This window comes from Drosophila hydei, unplaced genomic scaffold (assembly GCF_003285905.1).
Source record: "Drosophila hydei strain 15085-1641.00,03,60 unplaced genomic scaffold, DhydRS2 tig00000001-arrow-pilon, whole genome shotgun sequence".
Classification (NCBI taxonomy): Eukaryota; Metazoa; Arthropoda; class Insecta; order Diptera; family Drosophilidae; genus Drosophila; species Drosophila hydei.
In genome coordinates this window covers 7,886,096-7,903,171 of record NW_022045643.1, presented here as the reverse complement: position 1 = coordinate 7,903,171, position 17,076 = coordinate 7,886,096, and the positions used below count along the sequence as shown (strand labels likewise).

General features: G+C 37.8%; 1 protein-coding gene and 1 long non-coding RNA gene across 4 annotated transcripts in view; one reads left to right on the top strand and one right to left on the bottom strand.

Annotated features, from left to right (window-relative positions):
* Positions 1 to 17,076, bottom strand: part of LOC111594922 (poly(rC)-binding protein 3) — a 117,794-nt gene that overhangs the window by 64,138 nt on the left and 36,580 nt on the right. The window contains exon 2 of the mRNA XM_023308412.2: positions 14,195 to 14,275. The gene's annotated coding sequence lies outside the window, so the exon portion shown is untranslated. The remainder of the gene's footprint in view (positions 1 to 14,194; positions 14,276 to 17,076) is intronic.
* LOC111594923 lies at positions 14,195 to 15,549 on the top strand. 3 transcript variants are annotated; one of them, XR_002751156.2, is made up of 3 exons: positions 14,195 to 14,306; positions 15,242 to 15,362; positions 15,451 to 15,549. It is a non-coding gene; the product is annotated as an uncharacterized LOC111594923 (long non-coding RNA). The 3 variants fall into 3 exon arrangements; XR_002751155.2 differs by having other exon boundaries at positions 15,239 to 15,362; XR_002751154.2 differs by having other exon boundaries at positions 15,172 to 15,362.

Sequence of the window (17,076 nt, the reverse complement as noted above, 5' to 3'; positions counted from 1 at the left end):
GAGAACGATGTCTTCTGTTGCTTCGATTTCTGAGGCCTCTGCGGTAATCACCGGCGTGAATTGGTCTTGAAGGTGGTTTGCAAAAGCCTCAGCTTGAGCTTCGTCTCCAATGTGCCAGGAACCAGAAATGCTCCGAATGGGATGACGTCGTATTGGCTGCCGTTTGAGCTTTCTTGTAAATTTCCATAATTGAAACTCTGCGTCAGTGGGCGATTCAGCTCGTACCAGCGCATCGCTGATACACCTCTTTTGAAGCAGGGCGAGAGCAGCTTTAAGATGCCTCGTGGCTTCGTTGTACATGGATTTGGCATCAGGCGTGCGTAATCTTAACCAGCGTCTCCTGGCCCATCTTTTGTGTATTAGTAGGTGTTGGGCCTCCAAGGTGAGGGGGATGTTGTACGGAGACTGTTGTCTTGTTTGGCAAGATGGTGGGGCGGCTTGGTGCGCAGCTTTGACTATTTCTTCCTGCAGTTTGTTTGCTGCGTAGTCCACGTCTTCAGGAGTGTTAAGTTCCATTTCTATGTGCAAAGAGTAATGGAGCTCGCGCCTAAAGACTCCTAAATCTGATCCTGCTGGCAGTAGTTGTTTCCTAATGGGCAAGGGCTGTGGCTGCGCGTGGATTGTGACTATTAGTGGCAGGTGGTCAGAGGATAGGTCCAAGGATTCTTCAATGGTCAATTGCCGGTCACAGATGCCTTTGTAGACAGCGAAGTCGATTGCCGAGGGCCTGTGTCCATTAATTGGGTAACGGGTGGGGGCTCCAGTCGCCAATATGCTGAATTGTAAGTTTTGAATCGCCTCAAATATGACTTCTCCGCGACGATTCGCACTATTGCTTCCCCAAAATGGGTGCCATCCATTCCAGTCGCCGCCGATGAGGGTCTTATTCAACCTTTGGCCTAGAACCTGTTCCATGTGATGATCACACAGACCAGTGTTTGGCGGAAGATAAATTGACGCAACTTCGATCGCTCCAATAGACGTAGGCAGGGTGATGGCTGAGACCTGCATTGTTGCGTTGCAAATTGGCAGTAAAGGTGTATGCGGTATTGTTGCTCGTATGAGGATTGAGGATCCACCAAAGCAGTTTGCTCCTTCACCATGAGCCTGATAGTGTTCGTATCCGAAAATTTGTGTAGTGGGGCACTCATGAGTTTCTGTTATTAACATTATATCTATGTTTTCTTGTGAGAGAAACGCAGCCAGTTCCTGAGTCTTGTTTCTCAGGCCATTGGCGTTCCAGATACCCACACGTAAAGCCATTATTTGTAGGCAAGCTTGGTTATGATGGCCATTAAACTGTTTAGCATGGTTGCTTGTTGGGATTGTACTTCTCGCATCGCTTTGAGCTCGGCATTAATTGCGTCAAACTGACGTTGTTGTTGCTGAAGCATTTCAGTGAACAAAGTGTCACTTGTGGTATTCTTATTTGACGGTCCACCTCTAGCGGCCTGTGCGTAAGAAACACCACTAATAGGCGTTGCAAAGCTCGTGGCTTGGGTAATGCTCCGGGGCCTTGTAATTTCGGAAGCAGTACTCGGACCCGTAGACGGTGTTTGTGTGGGACTCCTTTTTTGTGCTGGGGATTGCAATTTGCGCAACCGCTTGTATACTTGGCAGCCCTTATAGTTGGCTGGGTGCTGTAACTCACAGTGCACACAAGTTGGTGCCTGGTCCTTTTCGCGGGTGCAGTCTTTGGATGCGTGTTTCCCGGCGCAACGCACACATCTGGGAGCTTTGTGGCAGTAGCGTTGTGTGTGTCCAAATTCTTGACAGCGATGGCATTGTGTCAGGTCGTTGTATCTTCTTGGCAGTTCCACTGTGCAGCGTTGCCTGCAGACAACTCGAATGTCCAAAATTTCTTTGTTGTTGGGGGCCTGAGCCACGTCAACAAAAAATATATTTAGCGGTGTTTTGTCCATACGGCTCAGTGGGTTGTGCACATTTGTAATTGTGTGGCCTTTGGTTTCCAATTCCTTTTTAATTAGTGTTGTATCAGTGCTGGAGTGAAGCCCTTTGAACACGACTCTATATGGTTTGTCCTCCTTAAGCTGGTAGCAGTGGAACTCCAATTCCAGCTTAGTAAAGTGGTCTATAACTCTGCGATAGTCCTCACTGCATTGGGTTAATACACCTATGTTATTCTTCTTTGGCTTAATTACGTATGATTTAGCATCAATTACTTTATCTATTATCTGTTGAAGTAGGGCCACAGACTTGATGTTTGGACACCATATGGGGGGCGGACGAGGTTTCGGAGTAGTTTGCTGGTCGGTCAATACTGGGGCTTCTGGAGCTACAGGTGATTCGCTGTAGTCTTCATCTTCTTCTACGAGCAGTGAAAATCGATTTTCTGATATTAATGCTGCATTGCTGGTGCTTGGTTCGTCGAAGATGAGCCTTTTCTTGATGGTTTTTGGTGAATTTGGCTGTTTACGTTTCGTGTTTTTGTTGTTAGTGATGCCTTGCACGGAGGCGATATCTATTTTTGAGTTTATTGGCATGATGGAGGCTTGCCTATTTGCCATCACAACGTTAAGCTGGGCTTGCATTTCTGCATTTACCTTTACAGCTGTAGCGAGGTTATTGACATTAGATGTCATCGCGGATTGTGCTTTTGAGTGCAGGCGCACTCGCGCCAAGCGACGAAATTTCGTAAATTGCAATTAAAGCAATTGAGTTACGCGGAAGCAAGCGATAAGAAAACGCTGCGTGTGCGGTTTTTGTTGCTGTTGCGTTGAAGAATGCACCGCAAAGTTCTATTTTTAGAACTCTGCAGCAGTAGAGCTTAAGCGAAGGCTGTTCGAATTCACGTCTTTACAGGTCGAACGACTGATCGCGATTATTAATTAAATTATTATTAATCTTATTTGAGTGTGCTGGTAACACACACACACACACACATACTACCACTCCCACACACACACAAGCTAATTTACACTTTTTGCTCATCTGCATTTACAAGGGCATGAAATTTTAATCACATTTTCTGTGAGGGCAATAGGCGTCACACAAACACACACATACACTTACACGCTCACGCATACACAGCATGCATGTATATATTACACACATACCAGCACACATAAGTAGGCAATACATAAATTCGCCGAGCTTTACTCTGTGCATGTGTGTGTGTGTGTAAAAGTTCAATGCAAGCGTTTGTATTGCGCGCTGTCAGCTGAGGCAGAGCTGCTGCTGCTCTGCTGCTGCTATCTGTCTCTGTGTGTGTGTGACAGGTTTTGGGCTTTGCTTCACACAAACATCGAACGTTTGACAGCGAACAATTTTTCGAAAATTAGGTCGTGTTGAATTTGGAATCAACTCTAATTGTGCCACGCTGCAGTAAATTGCTGTTGTTGTTTTTTTTTTTCTTACAGAAATCAATATAAGAATATATATATATGTAAATATATATATATATATAAATATAATATTATCTATATAACAAATTTATTTCAGCTCAAGTCCTCAAGTAGCCTGACCAAGTAAGTGTGATGCTAATATCGATAGCTATAACTGCAATAGTTCTTTAAATTATCGATATTAGATAATATTTAAAATATTCTACAATTTATTCATATCATATTTAAATGAAGAATAATATAAAAAAATTGCAAAAATAAAGTTAAAAAAATGCCTTTAAAACCTTCAGCTTTAGCCTGTTTATTTAGTTAACTAATATTTATTTATTAATCAAATAAAAATATATAAAAATAAAATATATTTTAAATAAGCAAATGTGTATTAAATTTATAGAAATTAAGCTGCATTTGACTGACTAGTAGTTACCCTTTAAAAGTGATGGCATTAAAATGACTTAAAAATAAATTATTAATGCAAATTAAATATAGAGTAGCATAAACCCCTATGAATTCTTCAATTTCAAAGAGCTGATCATAATTATAAAAATTAAAATACTGACTAGCATGAGTTCAAGTAATATAATAGTTATGCCTAGAAGATACCTCTTAAAAAAACACTAATGTTTAGGTGCTCTTAAAATACCATATATAAAAGAAAATAATATTAACTAACAGATACCCATTAGCATGTAAAATCATTAATGGGGTAGCTTCTACTCAAAGCTTAGATCAGATACCCTGTAAAATCAGTTGACGACTGTATAAATTAAAATACCCTAAAGCAAATAATCTCACTTAACAGTCCGCTTCTCATTTCCTTGCCAGATGCTCGTAAACTAATTAAAAACAGTTGCCCAAAATAAGCCAAGTCCAACCATCCAGATTCCTTCTCATTTCCCCTTCTCATCAATGCCGTCAATAACATATGCTCAAAAGCGAACGAAATTGACATAATTTTCCAATTGCTAAGCCAATTGTGAAAGCCATTTGACCCTCGGTTAGAGTTGGGCTTGGGGCACGTCTCGAGTTCCTTGGCTGCCTTAGACAAGCAGTCAAGCAGACGAAGCTGCCCGCCTCAGACGCTGTTGGCCAAAGAATCTACAAGTTCATTAAACTAATAGCCAACAATTTATAACTAACTGAAGTGGACCAAGCCCAAGGAAATGGCTGTGCCCGTCCCAACCAGCGACTGCGACACAGAACTAATGGCCCACCTGGCTGGCAGGGGCAACGAAAAGGTGAAGAGCAAAACTAATCCGCTTAATGTTTTGCCTATCTCTTAAAATATGAACAGACCAGCTTCCATATTGTGAGCTGCTTAAACAAACATTATTCGATGATAAAATGCTATGAAATTTAATAGAATTCAGCAAGTTCAACTTCAGCTGCAGAGAAAAGGCTTATAGGGGCAGCCTGAGTGATGGGGGCGTGGCCAAAATAATAAAAAAAATACCAAACTTTGCACAACTTGAGCCAGAGAATGTGATAAGCAGCTGCGCATTTGGGAAATCGACTTCCGGCAAGCATGTGTCTACGCAACTATCCAGCACTGTAGACACACACACACACACACACACGCATGCACATATGTACATAGATAAGGGACAAAGGGGGTGTGGTCTGCTAATTAGGTAAATTGAAAGCTAAAGTTTTATCTGCCTAACAGACGTGCGAGAGCAACTCAAACTCGAAGACACACAACACATTTGTAACTTGAAGAAAAGCTGCGAGACAAAAGACAGCAAATGGCAGGACGAGGGGGCGGGAGCGGTACAAGCTGTGTGTGTGGTTATATAAATAGCAGTAAATGTATCTAGACAGCTGTTGCACACGTTAGCAGACACAATCACAATTTAAGCCGAGTTGAAGTTGCTTTTTAATTAAGTGAGTTTCTCTGGCTCCCGATAATTATATGAATTGCATAGTATTCGCTTGTCTTCTGCGCTATCATCCAGTTCTCTGACACTCATTGTTCGTTTCGTTAAGGGAAGGAGTCTGCAATTGTCTCCAACTTTTCAGATGTCAAGTGAAGCAGAAAAAGTTGTAGAAATATTGTGAAACTAATTTCTGTAATATGAATTTTAGTTTTGAGAATTGCAGAGAAGAGCGCTGCATGGTTGAGTTGAAGAACAAGTCAATTGAAATATAGTAAAATTAATAGTAAAATAAAAATGACATGAAAGCCCTATTTCAGCTACTGAGAAGCATATAGAAGAGCTCTCTTTATTTGAGAATTGCAGAGAAGAGTGCTGCACACGAGAGTCGCATAAACACACAATATAAATACAGATAAATGATTATCAGATAATAAAACACAAAAAAACTTTATTTCAACTACTGAGAATCACATAGAAGAGCGCTGCTCATTTGAGAATCACAGAGAAGAGCGCAGCACTCTTGAGTCTACCAATTATGCAATATAAATACAAGAAGAACACGCAAAAGCATTATGCCAACTACTGAGAATCACATAGAAGAGCGCTGCTTATTTCAGATAGCATGTGATATAGAGAAGCTATGGAAATATCACAAATATGACAGCAAAGTATAGAGCATATAAATATGACAGAAAAGCAGGCGAATAACCAAATGGAACTCATGAGAATTGCAGCGAAAAGCTCTACGCATGAGAGATGAAGTGAGAGCGAAAGAGCAATAAATAAAAATAAGTTTCAATATCAGAAATTTGACATTATCACATCTAGTCATAGTAATTGCATAGAGCACATCACAAATATGACAGCTACGAAAAGGAAGAAGACAATAGAAAGGGTCTCAGCACAAGAAAAACAAGAACAAACAAGAAAAAGAGCGAAAAAGAAAGTTCGTAAAAAATGATGAAAAAATTGGAAATATGAGACAGACAACGAGACAGAGTTTTGTGGACTTCATGAGAAGCGCAGAGAAGAGCTAAAAGCCATAATAAACATTTCGACTTCAAGCTGAAAGAAAGTCTTTAATGCAGTTCAGAAAATAACATGAGATAATGTGGACATAGCTGTGCTCGTGCACCTATATTTAGCAGCCACTTTTGACATATTCAACCCACACACGCGCACACCCCCACACACACACACACACACACACACATGCACGCAACCTCACGTATGCCAGGACTAACTATTCAGTTTAGCTGGCAAATGTTTTCACGCACACGACTGAGCGACGCTTTAGACAAATTTTCGCTGCATGCTGAGCTTGTGGTATATATATATTATATATATATATATAGTATATATATATATATATAATATATATGTGCGTGTTTGTATGCGTGGTAGTGCACGCTTCGTTTGTGTATTTAATTTGCCACAAAATTGTATTTCATGCACACACGGCAAAAAAAGAAGCAGAAGAAGAAACTTGCGCGGCAAAAGCTATCCAAAAAAAAAGGGGGAGGAAAAACCAGGGAAAATGGGTGAAAAAAAAGTTGAAAATGCTGTAAAAGCGTATTAAAAACTTTTTCGACTTCGTAATGCAAGCCAAACAGCCAAAAGCTAAATGGCAACACCAATGTTGCACTTGCAGCTGTTGCGTTGCGACTTCCTGTTTCGGGCGCATAGCCCACGCACAAGCTAATAGCCGTGCTTCAATTAACCAAAAATGTGCCCAACTATGCACAGAGATTGCAAAAAAAATAATATTAACAAACTCGACAAGTTCAGCTAAATTTTCGTTGTCAAATTTAACAAATTAACTTTCGAGACAGATTAAAAGTTAAGCATTCCTGATATGAATATATAAAATAGTGTTCATCAATGCCATATGCAAATCACTCATAATATTTACATCATTTTGTAGAAATACATCTTGTCTATGATGATAGGCTGCATTCAAATAGCTTTGTACGGGAAAAGGAGACTTAATAGAGATGGCTGAAGGTAAGAGAAGCGAGAAGGGAATGAGAATTCTGATCGGAAAAGTAAGAAAAGTTTTGAAGAGGTAGAGAGAGAACTAGTGGGAAAGAAGCAGACACAGAGTGAGAATATGAAATAAAGAGAGGGGGAAAAGACAAAAAATTAATTGGTGAGTACGAAAGACAGAGGGAGAAAGGGAGAGACGGAATGTCAAAGAGACAGAGATAGATGAAGATGCAAGGCTATAGATGGATTGAAAAAAGAGAGAGAGAGAGAGTGAGAGAGAGAGAGAGAGAGAAAGAGAGAGAGAGAGGGAAAGAGAGAGAGAGAGAGGGGAAGAGAGATAGAGAGAGGGGGAGAGAGAGAGAGAGAGAGAGAGAGATATCGATCTCTCTCTATCTCTCTCCTTCGCCCTTCTCTCTCTCTCTCTCCCTCCTTTTTCCTCTCTCTTCTCTCTCTCTCCTTTTTTCCTCTCTCCTCTCTCTCTCTCTCTCTCTCTCTTTCTCTCTCTCTCTCTTCTTTCTCTCTCTCTCTCCTCCTCGCTCTCCACCCCTACCTCTACAAATCGCTCTCCCAGTCAGATCAGACAAGCTACAGTATCAGAGAAAGGCAGAAAATAAAGATAGAGAAAGATAGATAGAAACAGAGAAAGACAGAAATTAAGAGAGAAACCTAGAAAGAGATAGATAAAAGAAAAAGAGATCGAAGGGATGAAACCGATCAAGGTAAGAGAGAGACAGAATGAGCGAAATACAACAAAAGATAGAGACAAATATATAGAAGCAGAGACAGAGACAAAGACAGAGAGAGGGAGCGAGAGAGCGAGAGTACGATGGCAAACTAGAATCCGACAAAGATTAAAAAACAGTCTGAAATAATATTAACAACATGAGCTAAGGCCTTTGAGTGTTGCTTGAATTCATGAGAATCGCAGAGAGGCACTATATTAAATATGCAAAGAAAACAAAACACAAACTCATCAATGACCTTGCACATTCAAGTAGCCTTCAGCTGACCAGATCCAATTAACAAACAATTTCGTGAGCATAGATTGTGACACAACACAGCAAAGCTGCTAATTGGTGAATTTGATCTATTTAGCAAAGTTTTTTTTTATGCCAAGCTCAAATCCAATAACAAAAAGGATGTACGCTTCACTGTCAGCTGCCAATGCCAATTTTCAATGAAAATCAAAAAAAAAAAAGAAATCATGATACGTGATACGTGAGCCGTGTCCAAACATCCATCAGCAAAACAGAAAATCTCAAAAGCAAAAAAAAAGAGGGAAAAGCGGCGCAAACACCCCCAATAATCGAATGAATGAACGAAGTTGCGAGTGGAACTGCCATAACTGAACATGGAAAATCCAACCCCAACTCTAGCTGACAAGCAAAATGCCCAATGCAACTTCACACAATGTTTCGAATTTCTCGCCTTTAAAAAAATACTAAAAAAAAAACAGCATAAAAAAATTATGTTAAAGGTGAAATACCCTGGCAGAAGAGACTAATTGGAGTTTCAATATATATATATGTACATGTAAATATATTTTATAAAAAAATAAAAAAAAAATTAATTAAAATTAATTAACAAAACAAAAATTAAAAAATAAATATATATATATATATATATATATATATACATATATATATAAAATATAAATTTAAAAAATTTATTTAATTATATATTGTATTTTAATTTTTTTCTTGTAATATAAAATATATTATTAATATAAAATATATTTCATATAGAAAAAGCATATATAAATTTTAAAAATATATCATTTTATGTATTAAATAATAAAAAAATAAAGTTTAAGAGTAATTAAATTTTAAAAATATATACAAAATATTTTATTTTAAAACATAATATATTATACAAAATTTTATATCTTACATATACACTTTTTGTAAATATATTTTATTTAAAATTTAACATTTTTTAAAAAAAAAATGAACAATCTATAATTTTGTTAAATTAAATAAATTTTTATTTCATTTTATTTAAATTAAATTAATTAGTTAAATTTAATATTATATGGAAAATAAAAAAAAATAACTTAAATAAAGAACGCTTCAGAAAATAAAAAAAAAACCAAAAAGAAAAAAAAATAAATGTATATAAAAAGTGTATTAACTAAACGAATTAAATTTTGTTTTCTTTTTTTTCTAGTTTTAGATTTAACGTTTAAAATATATTGATGTTATGCCTTTTGGTAAGCATAGTAAAAATAAAATATCATTAAGCAAGAAATATTTATTAGAATTATTCTACTCAACAACCATGATATGATATTGAGTTCTATCTAAACGACACAGACTGAATCTGATCTTAGCTATCAATGCTAAGTAAGCTTTATTAAATTAAGCTTGATCAGCTATGCCGAAACATATTTCCTCCAATAACAATCTACTCTAGACTCTCTTCACTCTATACACTTTCCATACGCCTCATAGCAATAGCTAAGCTGCCACGTTACATACGACTTGCTGCAACTAACATACCCCTCGCTAGGCCAAACGAAATGTTATCAGATAACATGTAAAAGTGCGAATATTCGTTGAGCTTTACGATTTGGTTGTTGCTGAAGGGGCAACCGGTTGAGCGCAGCATGTGTCGGGCATATTTGACACATATCACTTGGAGTTTTACACTTCTTCTAGTTATTTTTTTTTTTATGCAAACTGGCTAACTGCCCCTTGAAGGATTCGATCCATTGTCCATTCAAACGTGTGCATACAGAGCCAGCAGACATATCGAGTTTGCATTCAATTTCTTGTTGCTCGGCTGGGGCCACGTGTGCTGGCTGTGGATGTGTGTGGAAAGGGTTGGCCAGACGGATTCGAGCAACTCTCGGCGCACATATTAAAAATTTTGCCTCGTTGAGTGGCTGCGCAGAGTGCTCTGGACTTAAGTAAACACAAAGTCCCAGTCCGTGGGGGATAAGGCGAGATAATTAGTTACTTTGTGTCGTTGTGGTTCCAACATCCCCTCGAACTTGCCACCTTTCGTCTGGGTCTCTGCCTGATTTGTAGTGGATAGCTTCAAAGTGGCGCGTGTCTCGCTCCAAAGCAATCCATAGTCCGTAGTCCGTAGTCCGCTGTCCGTCGTCCGTCGTCCGTATTCCGGGCCCGAGCTTAGTTTGGTTTAGTATACTACGAACGGTCCATCACCATCCACATTTATTTGTATTGGCTGAGTGTATTTGATTACGCTCTCTACGGTCCGTAGGGTTAATTGAATTTGCTTTTGAGTTGCTGCCCAGCAGACAACGGGTCCGAGACAGATAGACGATTTGCCATATCTATAAAGCCGTTCCACACTCACATCACAGCGCAAAATATATATTCATGAGCTGCTGGGACAGTTGAGCGAGCGGTCGCTTCGCCTTTGGCTCTAAGGTTTCTGTTTGCTTTTGATTAATTGCATAAAAAGTGGAAAATTGCCAAATTGTTTATTTCTTTTTTGGGCACATTTCTGCTCGGGTTATTTATAGTTAGTTGGGCAGGTAAGCCTAAACTGCTATGGATCTGCCAGCTAAGCATGTGCAATAATTGTTCTTTGAAAATGGGCAATAAATGTGAAAAATATTATGATGGAGCGCAGATGAGATATATAGAGAGAATTTTATCATTTTATCAATAGATGCATAGAAAATAATATCATATAGAATAATATGAGAGCTTAATGAATCAAAGAGTGCGAATACATAAGAGATTTTATAGATTAGCTAGAAATTGCCTGAAGAAACTTTATGAAAATCGCATAGAAGCGATGCAGCTTCAACGAGCAATAAAAGATAGGCTAAAAAGTGCACTTGAATATGGCTGAAAAGCAAAAATTGTTTGCAAAAATTATTTGATTTTATACAGGGAAAATCGCATAGAAAAGCACTGAGCTTTTGACTTAAAGTGTAAGAGATTTAAAGTAAGTGAAAAAATAGAAAAAGTACCTAAAGCAGGACAGAGTTTTTCTAATCAAAGTTAGCTCATGAAAATCGCGTAGAAGAGTGGAAGTGTGAGCGAGTAATAGAAAATGGGCAGAGCTAATTGCAGAACTCTCACTGCTAAATGCCAAAGGCCTTTTTTTAATTATGAAAATCGCAAAGAAGAGCGCTATAAAGGAAATTACAAGAAATATGAAATATTATATGAAATATTATATGAAAATAAAATAAATCAATTCACTATATAACCGTCATATTTCTTGTAATTTCCTTTAGAATTTCCACAGAAGAGCACTGGACATTGATAGAAAAATCAGATAAGTGTGCTTATGAGAGTTGCAAACCAGAGAGCGAATGTTATTGAGAGAGTAATAGAAAAAAACAAAGGACAATTCCTAAATATGCCAGCTAAGTAGTAGGTGGACTTAATTTGTAATACGAAAATCACGCAGAAAGACAAAACAAATATGAAAGCTCAAAAGCTTTAAATTGGCTCATGAAAATTGCATAGAAGAGCGTTGACTATTCGAGTTAGCAAAGCTGCGTAAGCTGCTATCAAATATGATTTCAGAGAGCAAAATAAAATATAAGACATAATAATTAATAGAAATACTGTATTATATAAAAATATGTCACACTTTTAATTAAGTTAACTAAGCAATAATATTTATTAAAAAAAACAAGAGTTCAGATAAAGAACACAATAATAAGACGCATGTTAATTTTAGACAAAGATTAACTAAGCAAATATTAATCACTAACAAATTGTGTTTCTATCAGGACTGAACACTTCAATTCAAATACTAATCTGGGTCAATGTTCAATAAGAAAATAAATATAGCTATTGCCAGGCAATTGGCATATTAATTTTAGCCTCTACTTCCTAACAGAGCCAAAGACAGCTGCTCCAAACACAGAGAGCGAGAGAGAGGGAGAGAGAGGGAGAGAGGTAAGCAGCCAGCATCCAATTACCATTCTTCACTTAGTAGCATCCAATCATCCAATAAAACGCGCTGTGTGTGGGCAATATTTGAGCAGCACTTGAAACGCACACGAAATGAACATGGCCAACAGGCGCAACAATTGGGCAGCAAACAGTTAAAGCCATTTTACACTCAACTGGCAGCTAACGATCGAAAGTATCTCACAGATACAAGTTGCTGGGAGAGTACAAGCGTTTAACGCTAAATAAAAACTAAGTAAATAATTTAGTGGGCCAGCACAGGCGAAGGCACTTGAAGCGAATGAAACTCTAGAGCTAACGCTGCTCGGCTTCTCGTATTTATTTGCAGTTTTCGCATTTTAAGCCGATAAAAGGCGAAACAGGACGTTCGGATGCTGTGAGTGAGTGAGTGGTCCTTCATTGTGCATGTGTGAGAGAGCGGGCGAGTGTGTGCGTGCCTGTGTGGATAGTAAATAAAATGACAAGCGTTTGACAGAAGCACCGGAATATCCGTCAGTTTGGCGACGATGCGAACGATGCGCCCGTCCGGCCACGGGACACCGAAAGTTCCGTGAGTCGAGCTCAGTTTAGAAAAATGTTCTGCTGCACAACTGTCCTGTTTCGCTTGGTCCAACGCCCCCCGTCTCTCCGACCGACTGCCAGCCTGTCTATCTGTGATGTGCTGCGTGTGCGATGTTTGTTTGCGTGTTACAGTTACATTCATAATACAAAAGCATACGAGACTTGGCAGCCATCACAGCATCATTTCCTACGCCATTTTTAGTCTCTGCCTGTGTCAACTATTCTAATAGCTTAGTGTGTGTAAGCATGTGCGTGAGTGTGTGTGATTTACAGTTACGCTGATTGCGGGGATAATGCTAGTGCTCGCAGCGGAAGACTCTGTACCTTTCACGCACACACACACACACAGAGAGGCTGCCTGGGAGAGAGAGAGGGAGAGTGGGGGGGAGAGCGAGTCAAGCGCATTGGCAAACGGAAGTGAAAGCTGAACGCAACCGGCAAAGCGGATGTTAACTTAAAGGTATAAAGAAATTGAATCAAAGTGAAAATATTATAAAAATAAATAAGACAAGCAAAAGTACTATTGGTGAGCGTGCTCGACTCAGAGATACCCTAACCAGAAGTTAAATTATTTAAAATGAAAGGAAGTGAGCTAAAAATTCTTTTGTATATGAACTGGCAGACTATCGTAATGATGATGATGATGCTGATGAAGATGTAGTTGATGATAATAATGATTATAGACATCAGCATTATTAAAGTTGTGTCTGATCAGAGTAAATAAAAGAGCAGCTGAGGCAATAAAGTTTATTCTGAGTAAGTTTCTTTGCTCGCTTACGACAAGGAGCAATATAAATGTAGATAGAACTACAACTACAAGAAAGTCAGAGCATAGAAATATAGAAAATCAGAGAGAGCATCAGCTCATGCCTGCAGAATAAATATATATATAAATAAATCAAAGATGCTTGCCACTTTCAACTTTCTAGAAGGCACCAATATGCCCTCTTACACCAACTTTCAATAAAACTTCGGGCATAAAATGCTCAACTAAAGGCGATTGCATTTGCCGTTAGCTAAGTGCCGTCGACTTTGAACTATGACGTTGGCTTTTAGTGTATTAGGAAAATGTTAAAACGTCAAAGTGGAAGACGCCGAAGCAGAGAAAGAAGTTATAGAGAAATATAGACAGTTGCAGCTACTTACAGGCAGTGGCAGGTGGCAGGTGGTAGGTGGTAGATGGCAGTGCCATCCGCTGCTAATACAAAATAATGCAATTTTGCAAGGACAACGATAATGACAGCGAACAGAAGGAATTCATTTGGCTTAGGCAACGCACAGCAACAGGATCAGAGGCTAAGTCAATAGCAGATAAAGTATAGAATGAGATTAAGGACATGCCAAAGACTCTAAGTAAATTGTTGCCTAATACTGGAATGGGAATTTACGGCTGAAGTGTGAGGCAAAGCTAGTTGTAGTCACTCATGTAAATATTTATATTTACTAGACGAGCACAGAATGAAATAGTTATATATCAATATATTTGTTAATATGTACTTACCCAAAAATTCACAAAGCACCGAAGCTTATTACATTGCCGTCTAATCAAGGAGGAAGGACTGACTTTTATATAAACACATCACTGAAAGTAGAAGAAAATAAAATGACTTATGGTGAGTACAGAGGACTAGCTGGAGATGCTGCAGATGTAGTTAGACAGAAAGAGAGCGAGAGAAGGAGGGAGAGAGAAAATTATATTTTAAGTATAGATCAAGCGTGGTAGATTGTCAGATGAGCTCTTAATAAATTACCTGAAAATATATATATATGTCTATTAATATAGATACATAAATATATATATATAAACAAAAAGCATGAAATAGTGCACGGCCTGCTTAAATTCATGAGAATCGCATTGTAAGGCCTACACTACAGCAGTCTATAGGAAGTGAAGTGAAGTGAGTTTGGTATGAAACACAGACGTATTTTCACTTTGGTCTGCCTCAGCTCGCAGCTCTATATTATAATCAAATTTAATGTCTGCAGCTAATCACTGCTAAGTCAAGCACATGTAGTAGTTAAAAACAGTTCAAGCATTCTTGACTAAACTTCGTATGCTCCATGGGCACTTAAGCTCTGCTTATTACATAAGCCCACATAACCCATTTATATTGAGACAGGGCAAAGCTGAATGTTTCAATTTAGTGTCGAGCTAAACCAAAATAATGATTATCACAACTGTCACACTGTGTAAATATGAATGCTGTGTGTGTGTGTGTGTGTTTATGTGGCTTCATTAAGTGCTGGCAGTCGTAATTCCCTCACTTCCATTTCAGAATTACATTTAAGCCAACATAAATGTTATGCCATATTTATAAATCCCCAACCACAGCAGAGCTGACTTTGTACGTGTTCAGCGGGCGTCTCTCTCTCTCCCTCTGTGTGTGTCATTTGTACTTAAACCCAATTTGTTGGCTATTTTTATGATAGTATGTAGATTTTCATATGTATTTTTATTTTGGCCATTTATTGCTGCAGTGGAGCCAACAACACTCGTATAAGCCATAAGCGCATTAACGCAATTCAATTTGCTCTGTTTACGTAGCAGCAAAAACAACTGGCTCGACAGCAACAGCAGCCGCAACAGCACGAGCCATACAAAGCCCATCAAACAATGTAGGTGGCGCCACCTGTGTGCGAGCTATAGCAACAAAAAACAATACAACCAGGTAAACGTATTAACTTCCGTTCACTTTTATAGGCACGGTCCACAGCGACAACAACAGCAAAAAATAACCCACACTCACTCACACACAGAGACGGTCATATGCCGAAAAGTCCATGATGTCCATGAATCGATGTCCACGTTTAGAGACCACGTCCAATGGCCTATTATCATGCAGCAACGGCAGCTACAGCAGCTCACGATGTGTCCTTCTGCTGCTAACAGAGTGTTGGCTAACAAAGTTACTACAGCAACTCAGCTACACTGCGCAAATAGTTGCTGTGACTCAAATTGAGAGATTTATAAAAATAATAAGAATTTAATACGATATCTGAATATATAAAACTAGTTTCAATTATTTTAAATATGAGCGATGATATTAATTACTGAGCTAATTGAACTTTGCGAATCTGAGTTAAACTTCCAGTGAAGAGTAAAGACAAGGTATATAATATACTGTCGTTAAGGGGTTCGATAAATATTCTTATATTACTTCAGCACAAATCTAAAGACATATAGAATATAATTTTATTTCAAAATGAGCTAACTGAATTATGCAAAATTGTTTACACGTGCCAGTAGAGTTTTTATATATACCTTTATTCCATTACAGATCTTTGACGTATATCTTCCGTACTTCCGTCATGATCTCAGACACCCCACAAGTCCTCGAAAGAAAATCTACTTCTTGATAGAACTTCATTTCAGTGATCTTCTATTGCGACTCAACATCAATATCCATTCAATACTTTGGTACAAGCCTTTCAGACAACGTTCAATTAAGCAAGTACTCTATACATATTATATATGTATACATATTATATTACATTATACATATTATAACTCACTGTTACGCCTAGGCTGTGCAGCGCAGAGCACTCGAAAAGCAGTACAGTTCAATATATCAAGTGTTTTTTGTAGAGTTCCATAAGTTTAAATTATTATAAAATATATAAATATGTTTTAAATATCAATAAAGTATATGTTATTGAATAGCAAATATTATGACATTAACGATTATTAGAAGCAATTTGCAACACCAATTTTTATAAACATCACAATCATGACTAGCATCGAGAAGCAATGACTTTCTAACAAAGGCAATTTTTTATGTTGCTCCGACCAGAACTTCTGGATTGTCCGCTAAAAACAACAGTATTCATTATGATTTATAGACAGAATTACAAGAAGAATAACTCAACAAGACGATATACATATTTATTAAAGATGACCAATTTTAGTTCAATTTGTTTAATAAGCTTCACTATTTTAAGCAGTTCATGAACAACTTTTGTTAATCGATTGACCAGCATTAACAGCTCGTTTATGAACAGCCAAAGAACTAGCTAAAAAATATATTTTTTGAACTAATAAATTCATAATTAAATAATGAAGAGTAGACTGAGTAGAGTTCATGAGCCACTAAAACTAATTGCTCATGAATAACTGAGTAAGATAGTAGTTCACATTAGTTCAATTGAATCTTAGTGGAATATAACAGCTATAAGTGTTAGGTAAACATATATATATAGATATATCTATGTATATTTATAAAAATATATATATATTATTTATTTTCAGAGAAGTTGTATTCCAACTTATTAACAACATCTTCCACATACCCTAAAATCAAGGTGTCAAACATAATTTCTCACAGTGTATATGGTCAGTTGCGAGCTACAAGCAGTATATATTCAAAAAGAGAAAGAGAGACAACG